This window comes from Triticum dicoccoides, chromosome 5B (genome assembly GCF_002162155.2).
Source record: "Triticum dicoccoides isolate Atlit2015 ecotype Zavitan chromosome 5B, WEW_v2.0, whole genome shotgun sequence".
In the NCBI taxonomy this organism is placed as follows: Eukaryota; Viridiplantae; Streptophyta; class Magnoliopsida; order Poales; family Poaceae; genus Triticum; species Triticum dicoccoides.
The window spans coordinates 505,970,751-505,987,920 of record NC_041389.1 but is presented as its reverse complement, the minus strand read 5'-3'; positions in this window follow the sequence as shown (position 1 = coordinate 505,987,920).

Sequence of the window (17,170 nt, the reverse complement as noted above, 5' to 3'; positions counted from 1 at the left end):
CCAATGCCCACCAAGTGCCAACTTGACATTGATCCCAATGGTAAAGCGGTGGATCAAAAGGTAAATCGCTCCATGATTGGCTCCCTGCTTTACCTTTGTGCATCTAGACCAGATATCATGTTGAGTGTGGGGATGTGTGCACGGTTTCAAGCTGCACCAAAGGAAAGTCACTATGTGGCGGTCAAGCGAATCTTTCGATATTTGGCTCATACCCCAAACTTTGGCTTATGGTACCCAAGAGGGGCAAACTTCAAGCTTGAAGGGTTTACGGATTCCGATTGGGCGGGAGACAAAGTGGATAGGAAGTCCACCTCCAGAGGGTGCCAGTTTCTTGGGTGCTCTTTGGTGAGTTGGTCTTCCAAAAAGCAAAGTTGTGTGTCTCTCTCGTCCACAGAAGCAGAATATGTGGCGGCCGATAGTTGTTGTGCACAACTCTTATGGATGAGGCAAACTTTAAAGGAATACGGTGTCATTTGTGACAAAGTGCCTCTTTGGTGTGACAACGAAAGTGCCATCAAGATTTCTCTCAACCCGGTGCAACACTTCAAGACGAAGCACATTGAGATTTGGTATCACTTCATCCGGGATCACATTAGGCGAGGAGAGATCGAGCTCAAGTATGTCAACACTCATGATAACCTTGCAGATATTTTCATGAAGCCCTTGGATGAAGCAAGATTTCGCGAGTTAAGGCATGAGCTAAATATCATTGATTCGAGCAATGTGACTTGAACCCTTGTACACCCCACCCCACTCAACTTGGTATCTTGCTTAGATGTAGGCATGGACATAGGGGGAGTGTTGTTCTCTCAATGAACTTTCCCTCCCCCCATTATGCATAAAATGATCAACTCTTTCACAATAGCCATTTTTTATGGTACTTGTGCTTCAAAGACGAGTTTTGGTCATGGGCCCAAGGATAATTCTTTGCGGTGCCATACCAATTGACTCAAACATAGGTGGCTCCGGCCACCGCCCTCTCCTGAGAGAGGCCAGAGCTTGCTCTGTTTCGTGTGGTTGTTTGTGTTTGAGTTGTTTCTGATCTGTTGTGTGTGTGTGTGTTGCTGTGTCGGTCCTCTCGTTCTTTTAGCTTTGCTTTCCGTTTCTTTTTGAGTGTTAGCCGTTGGTCTAGAAGCAGTGTAGTTGTTGAAGCGGTACTACCGCTGGTGGCGAGCGGTACTACCGCTGTGAGGCGCGGGCTGGGGGTTATATCGGGGGCAGGGGGAGTTTCTTCTCCCCCATACCCATTCGCTCACCCCTTCGCCCAGTTCGTCTCTCTCTTCAGCAACCGGCACCGCGGGAGGGCTCCGGCGGATCTCCCTCTCCGGGGAGCTCCTCTCCGTTTCCTTCGGTGGAATCGATCCCCACCTTGTCCTCTTGCCATGGATGCCGGTATTGCCCCCTTTCCCTGGTTCCTTTTGTCTAGATTTCCAATCTAGCGTTCTAGGAGCAATAGCAGTTGCATCTCTAGATTTTTGTCCAGATCTAGGCTTGAGTAGGATGGAGAATGCTTCTAGACTGTTTGGATTAGTGTTTGGTTGGAGTATTTTTGAATTTGGTAGGACGGTAGTACCGGATCTGACCACGGTAGTAGGAAACGGCTGTTTCCCCGCCTCGAGCGGTACTACCGCTCTCCCAGAGCGGTACTACCGCTGAGAGCGGTACTACCGCTCTCTCCAGAGCGGTACTACCGCTCAAGGGTCACGGTACTACCGCCCTCTACCCGGTTCCATCATCCTACCACCTCTCAGTGATCTTTTTGTTCGTGTTTGTGGCTTACGCTCGTTCTTTCTAGGTGTTTTGCGTGTTTGTGTGTGTGGTTCCAGGTGATGAGGTTCCTGAGCATCAGGCTCGTCGTGTCAACCCCGGTCGTGCCTCGTCCAAGCGCTACCGCACCACTGAGCCCACTGAGCATGCCGGAGGATCTTCTAGTGCTCCACCCCCTCCCCAACTGCAGAAGAAGCCTGGGGTCAAGCCAAAGCCAAGCAAAACCGTGCCAGAAATGCCGCCCAAGGAGTTCTGGGCAAGGCACCGTCGCAACCCGTATGAGGTCGATGAAGATCCCACTTTGGTCAATCGTCCGTTCTGGAACAGGTTCCAGTTTGCCATCTACTTTGATGTTCTCAAAGCCAAGAAGAATCTCTATGTCAACGTGCACTCCATCGACACCGAGCATATGGAGAACGATCCTGACTACTTTGGTGAAGCTCTTTAGATGTGCACTCAGCTGAACATTCTCGGGATCATGCAATTCAACAAGGACTATGATGCTGACATTGTGGCCCAATTCTATGCCACGGTTCACCTTGGGACCGATGAGGACAGGACTCTGACTTGGATGACAAATGGCAAGTTACTGTCAGTCAAGTGGAAAGCTTTCATGCAGTTGATTGGGGTGGAAGATCTTGGACTTGAGTCTTCTGTCGGCTTTCGCCCCCACCGTCGCGCCAATGTCACTCACAAGCAAGCTCTGTGGCCCTACTGCACTCTGAGGATCAACCATGAGACGAAGAAGGAGACCTATGAACTGTCTGCCTATCTGGACATTCTCCACCGTATCTTCAGAGAGACTCTTTTCCCTCGCATCGGGAATCTGGACCAGGTTCACTCTTATCTCGTGGACATGCTTCTCTTCTGTCAGCGTGAGAAGGGGCAGAGCACCGGAGAGTCCTTGGATATCTCTCATGTTATGTGGTCTGAGCTGGTTTCTGCTATCTCCGAGCGCAAGTGCCCGATTTATGGTCCATTCATTATGCTGCTCATTGAGAAGGCTTGGGATCGTATCTATCCCAAGGTGGTGCTGGAAATTGGAGAGTTGGTTTCTCACGATGTCAAGTGTCTGAGGAAGAAGGATAACTGGGGCACTCAGGCCCCTAGGACTGGAGTTCCTTCATCTGCTGCTGCCATGGAGAGTGAGGAGGAGTTTGGGGCCGAGGCTGAGGATGAAGATGATGACTACGTGCCTTCTGAGGCAGAGCCCTCTTGGGCCAAGAAGCTCAAGATTAAGGTGAAGAAGCTGTTTTGCATGGAGTCTCACGGTCAGTACATGACTCATGTGGCTGAGAAGAAGGCCCGAGGTCGCCACAAGGAGCTCATGCGTCAGATGGGTGCTATTGTGATTAGTGGTTCTGAGGATCAGCTTACCGGGGAGGAGTGGATTCAGCAGCACTGCCCTCGGACTGATTCTGATGCTGAGCACTTCCCGACTGACGATGGTAACATAGATGATCCCTCTGAGATCTGATGGGTGTCCATCGTTTGCCTTCACCTGGAGCCGTAGTAGCACTCCCTCTCCTTTTTGGTGTCTCGTTGCCAAAGGGGGAGAGAGTTTAGGGATTTGCGTTTTGTGTCTTCCTTCGTTTGTGTTTGTGCTTTCGCTTGGTGCTTTATTTGGTTTGTGCCAGTGAGACCTAAGTTCTGGCTCTGTCAGTAAGACCTAAGCTCGAGTCATATGGTGTGAGACATATGCTACCTTATCGTTCCGTATCTTTATCTATGTCTATCTAGCTTATGAGTTCCATGCTTATCCTGTTATATTTATGTTGCTCTCATATCTTGCTTAGGTAGTTGGTCTCTAAAATGTAGGGGGAGCTTTGCTCCTGGCATCTGTGTCGTGCAGTCCAAAGCACTTTTCTAGGTAGCACACATCCAGGGGGAGCCCTTCGACATTTTAGGACGGTTGTGCTTTTGCGCTTATCCTATATCTAGCATATTGTGCAAATCCCGTATTATCATCAATCCACCAAAAAGGGGGAGATTGTAAGGGCATATTTATTCCCAATATGTTTTGGTGATTGATGACAATGCTTGTGCAGACTAATCGTGTGCGTTTAGTTCTTTCAGAGTTCATCCGTTGGCACGAGACGATTTCCTCCCCTCGGTGTTGTAAGTCAAGACGGTGTAGCTTTTTCGTTTCGTTGTTGGTGGACTAGTTTCGTAGAAGCCACCGTACTATCAAGAGGGGATCCGTTTTGGTAAGACTTGGGTAGAATCACACGTACACATCCTTATCACACCCGTCGTCTTTCCTTCCGCATCTATGGAGCTGCTGTTTTTCCTCTTACTATGCTCTGCTCTGCCCTAGCTGTAGTACCGCGTCCACAGCGGTAGTACCGCCGAAACTCCACAGCAGTAGTACCGCTCTCAGAGCGCTAGTACCGCTTGGGTGTTTCGGCCATAGTACCGCTGTGCGTCTGGGCTACTTCCGCCTCGATTCTCGAACGAATTTTTCGTGTCGGGTTTTGCGGCACTAAGGGAGGTAGTAGGGGCGGTAGTACCGCTCTAAGCGGTAGTACCGCCCTCCCTAGCGGTAGTATCGCCCTGGTGCCAGGGCCCTGGGCAGCGTGGTAGTACCGCTGGGTCGAAGCGGTAGTACCGCCCAGGAGCGGTAGTACCGCTCTTCCCTGGCGGTAGTACCTCCCTAGGGTTAGGGCCCCAGGCAGAGCGGCAGTACCGCTGGGTCGAGCGGTAGTATCGCCCGGAGCGGTAGTACCGCCCTTCCCCAGCGATAGTACCACTCTGTGCGGGGCTGGTGAGTGGGATAACGGTTGGATTGTTCTTCCCGCTATATAAAGGGGTCTTCTTCCCCAAAGTTGACCCACCTCTTTCCCCCAAAGCTCCATTGTTGCTCCAAGCTCCATTTTCGCCCGATCTCTCTCCCTAGCCAATCAAACATGTTGATTTGCTCGGGATTGGTTGAGAAGGCCCAGATCTACACTTCCACCAAGAGAAATTTGATTCCCCCCACTTATCCCTAGCGGATCTTGTTACTCTTGGGTGTTGAGCACCCTAGACGGTTGAGGTCACCTCGAAGCCATACTCCATTGTGGTGAAGCTTCGTGGTGTTGTTGGGAGCCTCCAAGTGTTGTGGAGATTGCCCCAATCTTGTTTGTAAAGGTCCGGTTGCCACCTTCAAGGGCTCCAATAGTGGAATCACGGCATCTCGCATTGTGTGAGGGCGTGAGGAGATTACGGTGGCCCTAGTGGCTTCTTGGGGAGCATTGTGCCTCCACACCGCTCTAACGGAGATGTACTTCCCTTTAAAAGGAAGGAACTTCAGTAACACATCCTCGTCTCCACCAGCTCCACTCTTGGTTATCGTGTCCCTTTACTTTTGCAAGCTTACTTGAGTTATATCCATTGCTTGCTTGTGTGCTTCTTGCCTTTGCATCATATAGGTTGTCCACGTAGTTGCACATCTAGACAACCTATTTCATTGCAAGTTTTAATTTGTTAAAGAAAAGTTTAAAAATTGTTAGTTGCCTATTCACCCCCCCCCCCTCTAGTCAATCATATCGATCCTTTCAACGTGTTTTGTGGAGGAAGCTGTCGGGGGAGTCCCGCTGTCCATAGCGTCCGAGCCTAGTAAATCCTCCGATGAGGATTGCTCGGTGCAGGACTTGGCGGGACTACAAAAAGGCGTGACTCAATGCGTCAACGCTACTGATAACCCACAAGTATAGGGGATCACAACAATTTTCGAGGGTAGAGTATTCAAGCCAAATTTATTGATTCGACACAAGGGGAGCCAAAGAATATTCTCAAGTATTAGCAGTTGAGTTGTTAACTCAACCACACCTAGATAACTTAGTATCTGCAGCAAAGTATTTAGTAGCAAGTAGTATGATAGTAATGGTAGCAGTGGCAAAAGTAACGATAGCAGTTTTGTAGTAATTGTAACAGTAGCAATGGTAAAGTAAATAAGCAAAGCACACTATGTGAAAATCTCATAGGCATTGGATCAGTGATGGATAATTATGTTGGATGCGATTCCTCATGTAATAGTTATAACATAGGGTGACACAGAACTAGCTCCAATTCATCAATGTAATGTAGGCATGTATTTCGAATATAGTCATACGTGCTTATGGAAAAGAACTTGCATGACATCTTTTGTCCTACCCTCCCGTGGCAGCGGGGTCCTAATGGAAACTAAGGGATATTAAGGCCTCCTTTTAATAGAGTACCAGACCAAAGCATTAGCACTTAGTGAACACATGAACTCCTCAAACTACGGTCATCACCAAGAAGTATCCCGATTATTGTCACTTCGGGGTTGTCGAATCATAACACGTAATAGGTGACTATAGACTTGCAAGATAGGATCAAGAACTCACATATATTCATGAAAACATAATAGGTTCAGATCTGAAATCATGGCACTCGGACCCTAGTGACAAGCATTAAGCATAGCAAAGTCATAGCAACATCAATCTCAGAACATAGTGGATACTAGGGATCAAACCCTAACAAAACTAACTTGATTACATGGTAAATCTCATCCAACCCATCACCGTCCAGCAAGCCTATGATGGAATTACTCACGCACGGTGGTGAGCATCATGAAATTGGTGATGGAGGATGGTTGATGATGACGACGGCAACGAATCCCCCTCTCCGGAGCTCCGAACGGACTCCAGATTAGCCCTCCCGAGAGAGATTAGGGCTTGGCGGCGGCTCCGTATCGTAAAATGCGATGAAACTTTCTCTCTAAATTTTTTTCTCCACGAAAGCAAATATATGGAGTTGGAGTTGAGGTCGGTGGACGTCCAGGGGGCCCACGAGGCAGGGGGCGCGCCCAGGGGGAGGGGGTGCGCCCCCCACCCTCATGGATAGGGTGTGGGGCCCTGACACTATTTCTTTCACCAATATTTTTATTAATTCTAAAAAGTTGCTCCGTGGATTTCCAGGTCATTCCGAGAACTTTTGATTCTGCACAAAAATAACACCATGGCAGTTCTGCTGAAAACAGCATCAGTCCGGGTTAGTTTCATTCAAATCATGCAAGTTAGAGTCCAAATCAAGGGCAAAAGTGTTTGGAAAAGTAGATACGACGGAGACGTCTCAACTCCCCCAAGCTTAAACCTTTGCATTTCTTCAAGCAATTCAGTTGGTAAACTGAAAGTGGTAAAGAAAACCTTTTACAAACTCTGTTTGCTCTTGTTGTTGCAAATATGTAAAGCCAGCATTCAAGTTTTCAGCAAAGATTATGAACTAACCATATTCACAATAACACTTAGGTCTCATGTTTACTCATATACATGGCATAATCAACTAGCGAGCAATAATAATAAAACTCGGATGACAACACTTTCTCAAAACAATCATAATATGATATAACAAGATGGTATCTCGCTAGCCCTTTCTGAGAACGCAAAACATAAATGCAGAGCACCTTTAAAGACCAAGGACTGACTAAACATTGTAATTCATGGTAAAAGAGATCCAGTCAAGTCATACCCAATATAAACTAATAGTAATGCATGCAAATGACAGTGTGCTCTCCAGCGGGTACTTTTTAATAAGAGGGTGATGACTCAGCATAAAATTAAGTAGATGGGCCCTTCGCAGAGGGAAGCAGGGATTTGTAGAGGTGTCAGAGCTCGATTTTAAAATAGAGATGAATAACATTTTGAGCGGTATACTTTCACTGTCAACACAACAACTATGAGATCTCGATATCTTCCATGCTACATACATTATAGGCGGTTTCCAAACAGAATGGTAAAGTTTATACTCCCCCACCATCAACAAGCATCAATACATGGCTTGCTTGAAACAACGAGTGCCTCCAACTAGCAACAGCCCTGGGGGAGTTTTGTTTAATTATTTTGATTTGCTTTGATCTTTCTGATCATGGGACTGTGCATCCCAGTTATTAGCCATTTTCTCGTGAATGAGGAGCGGAGTCCACTCCCCTTGATAATAACCCACCTAGCATGGAAGATACAGACAACCCTAATTGATACATGAGCTGCTCGAGCATACAAAACAGAATTTCATTTGAAGGTTTGGAGTTTGGCACATACAAATTTACTTGGAATGGCAGGTAAATACCGCATATAGAAAGGTATGGTGGACTCATATGGAGTAACTTTGGGGTTTATGGAGTTTGGATGAACAAGCAGTATTCTCGCTTAGTACAGGTGAAGGCTAGAAAGAGACTGGGAAGCAACCAACTAAGAGAGCGACAACAGTCATGAACATGCATTAAAATTAATCAACACTGAGTGCAAGCATGAGTAGGACATAATCCACCATGAACATAAATATCGTGAAGGCTATGTTGATTTTGTTTCAACTACATGTGTGAACATGTGCCAAGTCTAGTCACTTGAATCATTCAAAGGAGGATACCACCCTATCATAACACATCACAACCATTTTAATAGCATGTTGGCATGCAAGGTAAACCATTATAAGCTCCTAGCTAATTAAGCATGACATAAGCAACTATAATCTCTAATTGTCATTGCAAACATGTTTATTCATAATAGGCTGAATCAGGAACGACGAACTAATCATATTTACAAAAACAAGAGAGGTCGAGTTCATACCAGCTTCTCTCATCTCAATCAGTCCATCATATATCGTCATTATTGCCTTTCACTTGCACGACCGAACGGTGTGTATAATAATAATAGTGCACGTGCATTGGACTAAGCTGGAATATGCAAGCATTCAATTCAAGGGAGAAGACAAAGTAATATGGGCTCTTGGTTAAATCAACTATCATGCATATTAGAGCCACTTAGACATTTTCATTATGGTCTTCTCCCCTTGACCCCCAAAGGAAAGAAAAGAAATAAAACTATTTACACGGGAAAGCTCCCAACAAGCAAAAGAAGAACGAGAAATATTGTGGGGTTTTCTTTTAATTATTACTACTACAGCATGGAGGGTAAGCTAACTAATTTTTTTGGTTTTTCTTAAGGTTTATCAAACATACAAGAAGAAAACTGGAAAAAGAAATTAAACTAGCATGGATACTACAATGGAAAAGCATGAGCACCAACAACTAGAATGAGTGTGTAAACATGAATGTAATGTCGGTGAGAAGTACGTACTCCCCCAAGCTTAGGCTTTTGGCCTAAGTTGGTCTATGGCCATGGATAGCGGCTACTCTCCCCGGTGTACTGAGGAGTGTCATCAGGATACCACTAGCTGGCGATCTCCTCCGGATCCCACTGATAAGATGATGGACGATAAGGGTCCAGTGGTGGTTCCGTCTCAGGCTCTGGAGCTGATGTCTGGCCTCAATGTGCGTACACAGCCGTTGGCAGGATGAGGTAATGGCCTGTAGCTAAATCAAACAAAGAGGGCGCAGGCAAGATAATAATCTCAGTGTGTTTCTTATTAAATCTCAAATTATACAGAAGCATCTTATCATCATTGTTAACAATAAACTCACGAGCTACCATGCTCTTATGGTCTAGAAAAGTAGGGGCAGCAGTTTTTCCTCTTTCTCATAATGCCTAATAGGTATCTCGAAATGTTTAGCAAGGCGTGCAGCATAGATACCTCCAAAGATGGGGCCCTTGGTATGGTTCAGGCTTAAACGTTTAGCAATAATAGTGCCCATACTAACAGAGTTATCCCAAAATAAAGCATGGAACAAAATAATAATATCAGGGACACTGAGGTTTCCATAGTTTCCACGGCCAATTAAGCATCGACTAGCAAATATGGCAAAGTAGCGTAAAACAGGAAAATGTATGCTAGTTATTCTTGCATCGGAAACCTTCCTCGATTCCCCTATAGTAATAGTATCAATAAAACCATCCACATCTTTACGATGTGATTCCTCTAAGCTGCCCTCAAAGGGTATTCTACAAACCGTGCAAAAATTACGTAATGACATTTCCCTAGCCTCATCATATAAATGAAAAGCTACTGAAGGAGATGAATTCCTAGGATAATAGTAGAAGTTTTGCAAGAAAGTATTTGTGAGTGGGAGATATTTTTCGATCCGGTCATGGAGAAAGTCGGTGAGGCCCGCATTATCAGCCAAAGAATAAAAGTCTTCATAAATCTCGGCTGCTCTCAAGAAATTATCATAAGGCCATTCACACAGCCGTACTTCCGCCACGCGAGGAAGATTATACTTGGTCTTTTATTTCTCCTTAGCTTGTTTATCCTTGGAGCCTTGGCTAGAAGAGCCCCTCAAAAATCTCTTCATCATTTTCTAAAAAATTCTGAAATTTTTAGTAACTCAAAATGAAAGTGAATCAAACTCGATAAAATTGATAGCAACTACTCCCACAAGTGCCTAGAGCCTATATCATGCATTAGAATTACTTGGGACCTCATAAATTTCATATGCAAGCTCAAGAACAGGATCACCTAGGCAGCAAAAATTTGCAATAAATAAACCACTAGAACAAAATCTAATTGAACCATTGGAGGAGTCACATACCAAGGAACAATCTCCCAAAGCAGTTTTGTGGATGGAGCTTTGATCAAGGAGATCAAAAATCGCAGCAAAATGAGCTAGAACTCGTGCTTGAGCTGGATGGTGATTTTTTTGGGAGGAAGATGAAGTGTGTGGGTGCAAGAATAAGTGGAGGGGGGCCACTGTGGACCCCCGAGGCAGGGGGGCGCCCAGTAAGGGTGGGCGCGCCCTGGACCCTCGTGGCCAGGTGCTTCCCCCCCCCCCCCTGTTGTGTTCTCGGTGCCTAAAATCCTCAAATATTCCATAAAAATCATACTAAATTTACAGGGCATTTGGAGAACTTTTATTTTCGGGATATTTTTTATTGCATGGATAACTTAGAAAACAGACAGATAATACTATTTTTGATTTATTTAATCTAAATAACAGAAAGTAAAAGGAGGGTACAGAAGGTTGTGCCTTCTAGTTTCATCCATCTCATGATCATCAAAAGGAATCCACTAACAAGGTTGATCAAGTCTTGTTAACAAACTCATTCCGAATAACATGAAACCGAAGAAATTTCGAATAACACTAGGTTACCTCAACAGGGATATGAACATCCCCAATAATAAGAATATCATATTTCTTCTTGTCAGTAGGAAGAGGAAATTCAAAACCTCCAATAATGATAGTTGGAATTTTTCCAATAGAATTGATGATATGAACTTGAGGTTGTTTCCTCGGAAAGTGTACTGTATGCTCATTACCATTAACATGAAAAGTGGCATTGCCTTTGTTACAATCAATAACAGCCCCTGCAGTATTAAAAAAGGGTCTACCAAGGATAATCAACATACTATCGTCCTCGGGAATATCAAGAATAACAAAGTCCGTTAAGATAGTGACATTTGCAACCACAACAGGCACATCCTCACAAATATCGACAGGTATAGCAGTTGATTTATTAGCCATTTGCAAAGATATTTTAGTAGGTGTCAACTTATTCAATTCAAGTCTATGATATAAAGAGAGGGGCATAACACTAACACCGGCTCCAAGATCACATAAAGCAGTTTTAACATAGTTTCTTTTAATGGAGCATGGTATAGTTGGTACTCCTGGATCTCCAAGTTTCTTTGGTATTCCACCTTTAAAAGTGTAATTAGCAAGCATGGTGGAAATTTCATCTTCCGATATCTTTCTTTTATTTTTAATAATATCCTTCATGTATTTAGCATAAGGATTTACTTTAAGCATATCAGTTAAGCGCATACGTAAGAAAATAGGTCTAATCATTTTAGCAAAGCGCTCAAAATCCTCATCATCCTTTTTCTTGGATGGCTTAGGAGGAAAAGGCATGGGTTTCTGAACCCATGGTTCTCTTTCTTTACCGTGCTTCCTAGCAACAAAGTCTCTCTTATCATAACGTTGATTCTTTGATTGTGGGTTATCAAGATCAACAGCGGGTTCAATCTCTACATCATTATTATTGCTAGGTTGAGCATCAACATGAACATTATCATTAACATTATCACTAGGTTCATGTTCATCACCAGATTGTGTTTCAGCATCAGAAACAGAAATATCATTGGGATTCTCAGGTGTGTCTATAACAGGTTCACTAGAAGCATGCAAAGTCCTATCATTTTTCTTTTTCTTCTTTTTAGAAGGACTAGGTGCATCTATATTATTTCTCTGAGAATCCTGCTCAATTCTCTTAGTGTGGCCTTTAGGATACAAAGGTTCCTGAGTCATTTTACCAGTTCTAGTAGCCACTCTAACAGCACAATCATGTTTATTATTTAATTCATCGAGCAAATCACTTTGAGCTTTAAGTACTTGTTCTGCTTGAGTTGTAATCATAGAAGCATATTTGCTAATGAGTTTAAGTTCACCTTTAACTCTAGCCATATAATCACTCAAGTGTCCAATCATGTAAGCATTACTCTTTAATTCTCTACCTGCATAAGCATTAAAACCTTCTTGTCTAGCCATAAAGTTATCAAATTCATGTAAACATTGGCTAGGAAATTTAGTAGACGGGATTTCAACTTTATCATATCTATAGAGAGAATTTACCTTTACTACCTGTGTCAAGTTATCAAGACCATGTGTTTCTTCAATAGGTGGTATATTAAGGCCATGTATTTCTTAACCAGGATGTAAATTCTTAACATCTTCAACTTTAATACCTTTTTCTTTCATAGATTTCTTTGCCTCTTGCATATCTTCAGGACTGAGAAATAGAACACCTCTCTTCTTCGGAGTTGGTTTAGGAATAGGCTCAGGAAGAGTCGAATTATTTTCATTAGTCAACATATTATTCAATAACAATTCAGCTTGGTCGACTGTTCTTTCACTAAAAACACAACCAGCACAACTATCCACGTGGTCCTTGGAAGCATCAGTTAGTTCATTATAAAAGATATCGAGTATTTTGTTTTTCTTAAGAGGATGATCAGGCAAAGAATTAAGTAATCGGAGAAGCCTCCCCCAAGCTTGTGGGAGACTCTCTTCTTCAATTTGCACAAAAGTATATATTTCCCTCAAAGCAGCTTGTTTCTTATGAGCAGAGAAGTAATAAATCATATCCTCGGGACTACGCACACAACCAGGATCAAGAGAATTAAACCAAGTTTTAGCATCACCCTTTAATGAGAATGGAAATATCTTAAGGATATAATAATAGTGAGATTTCTCATCATTAGTGAACAGGGTGGTTGTATCATTTAACTTAGTAAGATGTGCCACAACAGTTTTAGATTCATAGCCATAAAAAGGATCAGATTCAACCAAAGTAATTATCTCAGGATCAACAGAGAATTCATAATCCTTATCAGTAACAAAGATAGGTGAAGTAGAAAAAGTAGGGTCATATTTCATTCTAGCATTCAGAGTTTTCTGTTTCAGTTTAGCTAATAACTTCTTAAGATCAGATCTATCATCGCAAGCAAGAAGATCTCTAGCAGTTTCTTCATCCATAACATAACCCTCAGGAACAGCAGGCAATTCATATTTAGGGGGAGAACCTTCATCATCACTATGTTCAATAATTTCATTTTCAATAGTTTCATTCTCTCTAGCCCTAGCAAGTTGTTCATCAAGAAATTCACCTAATGGCACAGTAGTATCAAGCATATAAGTAGTTTCATCATAAGTATCATGCATAGCAGAAGTGGCATCATCAATAACATGCGACATATCAGAATTCATAGCAGTAGCAGGTTTAGGTGTCGCAAGCTTACTCAAAATAGAAGGAGAATCTAGTGCAGAGCTAGATGGCAGTTCCTTACCTCCCCTCGTAGTTGAGGGAAAAATCTTAGTTCTTTCGTCTTTCAAGTTCCTCATAGTGATCAGTAGATATAAATCCCAAGTGACTCAAAGAACAGAGCTATGCTCCCCGGCAACGGCGCCAGGAAATAGCCTTGATAACCCAAAAGTATAGGGGATCGCAACAGTTTTCAAGGGTAGAGTATTCAACCCAAATTTATTGATTTTACACAAGGGGAGCCAAAGAATATTCTCAAGTATTAGCAGTTGAGTTGTCAATTCAACCACACCTGGATAACTTAGTATCTGCAGCAAAGTATTTAGTAGCAAGTAGTATGATAGTAATGGTAACAGTGGCAAAAGTAACGATAGTAGTTTTGTAGTAATTGTAATAGTAGCAATGGTAAAGTAAATAAGAAAAGCACAATATGTGAAAAGCTCGTAGGCATTGGATCAGTGATGGATAATTATGTCGGATGCGATTCCTCGTGTAATAGTTATAACATAGGGTGACACAGAACTAGCTCCAATTCATCAATGTAATGTAGGCATGTATTCCGAATATAGTCATACATGCTTATGGAAAAGAACTTGCATGACATCTTTTGTCCTACCCTCCCGTGGCAGCGGGGTCCTAATGGAAACTAAGGGATATTAAGGCCTCCTTTTAATAGAGTACTGGACCAAAGCATTAGCACTTAGTGAATACATGAACTCCTCAAACTACGGTCATCACCAAGAAGTATCCTAATTATTGTCACCTCAGGGTTGTCGGATCATAACACATAATAGGTGACTATAGACTTGCAAGATAGGATCAAGAACTCACATATATTCATGAAAACATAATAGGTTCAGATCTGAAATCATGGCACTCGGGCCCTAGTGACAAGCATTAAGCATAGCAAAGTCATAGCAACATCAATCTCAGAACATAGTGGATACTAGGGATCAAACCCTAACAAAACTAACTTGATTACATGGTAAATCTCATCCAACCCATAACCGTCTAGCAAGCCTACGATGGAATTACTCACGCACGGCAGTGAGCATCATGAAATTGGTGATAGAGGATGGTTGATGATGACGACAGCGATGAATCCCCTCTCCGGAGCTCCGAACGAACTCCAGATCAGCCATCCCGAGAGAGATTAGGGCTTGGCGGTGGCTCCATATCATAAAACGCGATGAAACTTTCTCTCTGATTTTTTTTCTCCACGAAAGCAAATATATGGAGTTGGAGTTGAGGTCAGTGGATGTCCAGGGGGGCCCACAAGGCAGGGAGCGCGCCCAGGGGAGGGGGCGCGCCCCCCACCCTCATGGACAGGGTGTGGGCCCCTTGATGCTATTTCTTTCGCCAATATTTTTTATTCATTCTGAAAAGTTGCTCCATGGATTTTCAGGTCATTCCGCGAACTTTTGTTTCTTAACACCATGGCAGTTCTGCTGAAACAGTGTCAGTCCGGGTTAGTTTCATTCAAATCATGCAAGTTAGAGTCCAAAACAAGGGCAAAAGTGTTTGGAAAAGTAGATAGGACGGAGACATATCAACTACCCGAATAGTAAATCTAGATATGCAATCGTGTTCGGATTTTATATACTCGGGATTTGACCAGTGGCTGGACCCTGGGGTCCCACTCTAGGCTGCTATCGGTGGCGGTGGTGGGTTCGTCTAGAAAGGGGATTTTTCCCTTTTTAAGTGACTCGGCCTCCAAACGTGCGGATGCCATCCTTTTTCTTTCTCCCTCTCGTTGGGGGGGTCGGCTTTCCTACTCTTTCTCGTCCTCTTTGGAGGAGGAGCGGGCCTCGGAGTCCTCAGACACTATGTCCGAAGTACCCTGGCGATGCAGGCCGCCCCTGGTCTCTTTGGCCTCATTCTTGGCCTTCTTCTTCGGCGCCTCATAAGGCACCGGGACCAGCATCTTCGTCATAAGCAGGCCGGCTTGTTCTTCTGGTAGCGGGGCCGGGCAATAGATCCGCTCTGCCTTCTTCATCCATCCCTAGGAGAGTTGTTGGAAAATATGTTAGGCGTTTCCTTTGGAGTATGCGGATAACGCATACGATTTGCCAACATACGAAGACTTACCGAACTCGCGGGTCGGGACAATTTGTACCCGCGGTCCTCGGCTGAGTTCGACCACGATTTGCCGGACTTAAAGAGCAACTTTCAGATGTCTTCGTGCGATGAGCCGAAGATCCCTAGTAGGGTCTGGTGCTTGGTCGGATCGAATTCCCATAAGCTGCAAGCCCTGCGTTGACAGGGGAGAGTCCGGTGAACTAACATCACCTGGACTATGTCGACAAGTTTGATGTTCTTGTCTCCCATGCTCTTGATACGCGCCTGGAGCATCGCCAGCTCGTCTGGTGAAGACCAGTTCGGGCCCTTTTTGGGTCAGGACGTAAGCCGCAATGGAGCTCCGGATCGAAACTCGGGAGTTGCGACCCGTTTTGTGTCGCGTGGCTCAGTGACATAGAACCATTGTATTTGCCATCCTTTGACGGAATCATTGAAGGTACCTGATAGCCATGTGACATTGGGCATCTTGCTCACCATGGCTCCTCCGCACTCGGCGTGCTCTCCGTTCACCACCTTGGGCTTCACAATGAAAATCTTCAGCCGTAATCCAAAGTGTGGAGAGATGCGGAGGAAGGCCTCACACACGACGATGAATGTCGAGATGTTGAGGAAGGAATTGGGGGATAGATCATGGAAATCGATCCCATAGTAATACATAAGGCCGCGAACGAATGGGTGGAGGGGAAACCCTAGACCGCGGAGAAAGTGAGGGAGGAATACGACCCTCTCGTGGGGTTCCGGAGTAGGGACGATCTGTCCCGCCATCGGAAGACGGTGGCTGATCTTCTCGGCCAGATACCCGGCCTCCCGAAGTTTCTTAATATCCTTCTCCTGGACGGTAGAGGCCATCCACTTGCCTCCAGCTCCGGCTCTGGACATTTTTGGAATGCCTTTGAGGGCGGAGAAGGCGAATGCTTGGATGCTGGAGCTCGAGCGAAAGAGAGTAGGCGGAAGAAGAAGGAGGTGTGGGTGAAAAAGGGGAATCCTTATTTCTTTATAAAGACGGCAGCCATGTGCCTCCCAACTTGCCCTAAAAACTCGCTTATTTCCCAAGCGTCGTGCTAATAGCGCGGTTGGGTTACCCACGCCCGTATGGATGAGAATCCCGTGATAAGGGGGACACGATCTCTGCTTCGACAAGACGTGCCAATAAAAACTGCCTCGCAAGATGTGTAGTAGCAGGTTGAGAAAACGGTTCGAATAATGACTGGGCCACGGCGTGGTGTCACACTATGGAAAAGCTGTCAGCAAATTAGACTCGTGGAAAATTGTACTCTCTACGGTGGTATGTGGAATTTGTTTTGCAGAGCCGGACACGATTCTGGTGTTCAATATCTACTTTGGAGTATTCGGAGAAGGATCCCGCCTTGCAATGCCGAAGACAATCTGCGCGCTGGACTCATCATCATTGAAGCCTGGTTCAGGGGCTACTAAGGAAGTCCTGAATTAGGGGGTCCTCGGATAGCCGGACTATATGCTTATGCCGGACTGTTGGACTATGAAGATACAAGATTGAAGACTTCGTCTCGTGTCCGGGTGGGACTCTCCATTGCGTGGAAGGCAAGCTTGGCAATTCGGATATGTAGATTACCTTCTCTGTAATCGACTCTGTGTAACCCTAGCCCTCTCTGGCGTCTATATAAACTGGAGAGTTTAGTCCGTAGGACAAG